Genomic DNA, 2,405 nt, shown 5'->3' with positions numbered 1-2,405 from the left:
CTGTCTATTGGTTTGGGGGTGGTACCCAGAGCTCAAGGCACGTTGACCCTCAAATGCTTGCACAGTTGACTCCAGAAGGCAGAAGTGAATTGTGATCCAAGATCCGACAATATCTTCATCGGTAGTCTATGAAGGCGATAGATCTCATGCAAGAAACTGTGTGTCATTAGCAGAGAGGTGGGTATCGTAGGGAATGGTATGAAGTATTCCATCTTGGAAAAACAGTCTATCACAACCATTATGCAGGTGTTTCCTTTGGACAGCAGTAAGTCGGTAATGAAATCAGTGGCTATGGTGTGCCATGGGTAAGGGTGTGTGTCAGGTTGCCTGATTGTCGTGAAGAGTATGATACCTCCGTCCCCAAGTACCACAGAGAGAGAATACAAGATTACTCCCTATGCGATCATTGAGGCCACAGGTGGGTAGCTCTTGAAGCCCAGAACCATGGAATGTCGAAACCCAAGGCAGCTGTAAAGGAAAACCTTTATTAGCAATCAAATGAGTACAGTACAAGCAAACAAGCAGGATAAAGAGCAGTGCTTACCTAAGCTGATGGGTGATGGAGCCCAGAATCCTATGATGGGTGATAATTCCGTGGAGGGGCACGTGAGCTGGTTTCCCCGATGACAATAGGGAGAAGAACTGTAGACTGGGTATAGACCCAACCTGCCCTCCTGTAACTGATGAAACGAAAGGACCAAAAATCCAAAGTACTTGGTAACGTAGTGCAGTGAAGAGGAAAATGCCAAGTCCATTCAGGGTAATCCAAGACAGTCCAAAAGGCGTTCCGAGTTCAATTGATCCAGCAAACAGAGCAAAACAAAGGACGTGAGCAAAGCAAATCCGAATAACAGTCCAAGAGTCAAGAGCCGTGAAACACAAAGTATCCGAACGCCGTACAGAGTCCTCCAAAGAACAGCTGTGAAGCGCGGAAGTGCGGAAGTTCAGCGCTTAAGTAGTGGGTGCTTCTGCGTCACATGATCCACGAGTGAGACGGATGAACGCGTCACGTGATCCGCAAGCGCGACACGTGAGCGTTGTTTAGATCTCAATGATCTCAATGATCGCAGAAATGACTTTCTGCGCACAGCGTCCTGCAGCCGGCGTCTGCGAGCTCCCTCCTGCAGACGCCATGGCAGATGCCAGTGAAGGAACGGGGAACCCCCGAGTCTGCATATGTGGCCCTTGGGGTAAACCCGCTCACGTGACACCCGTCCACTGTGAGTGTCAGGAAATGGGAACCTGGCTGGGGTAACTGAGGCATTGTGAGTGTTGCCTGTCCTAGATGCATTGTGAGTGTTACCTGTCCTAGATACAGTGTGAGTATTGCCTGTCCTAGATGCTTGTGAAATAGGGACGGAATTAGAGGATAGCGTGACAGGGTGTTTCAGTGGGTTGTAATAGTCTTATGGGTCTTCTTTTGGACGTCTTGATCTGGGCATAGATGGGACATGGCCCTACATACTTCTTGACTTCAGTAGACATGTCAGGCCACCAAAACTGACGAGACACCAACTCAAGGGTGGATTTTATCCCCCGATGACCAGCCACATAGGAATCATGAAGTCTGTGCAGAACGCCTTCTCGTAGGGAAGCAGAGGGAACGTACAACCTAGCCTGGAAGAACAACAATCCTTCAAGCTCTTGGATACCAGGAGAATGCAATAGTTCCGACCTAGCCTAGTCGTTGGCAGTGTCCTATACAAAGGTGTGCATGATTGGTTGAGTAGCCAACAGGAAATGCTTGGAAGAGATGATAGGAGCATTGGCTCCTTCCGGGGGGCGGCATCAGGGTCCAATGAGCGGGACAAAGCATCGGCTTTCACATTATGTGTGCATTGAATGTAAGTAATGGTGAGGTCATAATGAGAAAAGAAGAAGGCCCAGCGGGCCTGTTGAGCAGTTGGACATTTAAAGGATTGTAGGTATTGGAAGTTCTTATGACCAGTACGACCCTCTACCCGGAATCTCCTTCCCAAAAGATGGTGCCTCCATTCCTTGAACGCCACTTTTATGGCTGACAGCTCCTTCTCAATGACGGCGTAGTTTCATCCACTTACAAACGGTTTGCGAGACAAATACGCGATGGGATGTTCCAGACCAGTATCAGGATTGTATTGCAACAGCACGGCCCCAATGGCAAAATCAGAGGCATCGGCCTCAACGATAAAGGGCATCTCCTCATTCGGTGCTGAAGAACCAGTGCTGACATGAAGGCTGTTTGAAACTGATGGAACGGGCTGTTTGTAACTGATGTAATGCAGACTTAGCACTGACATCCAAAAGGAAAGGAATCTTGATACTGGTAAAACGAGACAAGACCACCGTAATCTGAGAGAAATGGGTCATTCAGTGACGATAAAAGTTGGCAAACCCAAGGAATCCCTGTAGTGCTTTTATGGTCT

Source organism: Ambystoma mexicanum, chromosome 6q, assembly GCF_040938575.1.
Source record: "Ambystoma mexicanum isolate Mex_15411 chromosome 6q, UKY_AmexF1_1, whole genome shotgun sequence".
NCBI lineage: Eukaryota > Metazoa > Chordata > Amphibia > Caudata > Ambystomatidae > Ambystoma > Ambystoma mexicanum.
Note: the sequence above shows the minus strand (reverse complement) of the source record.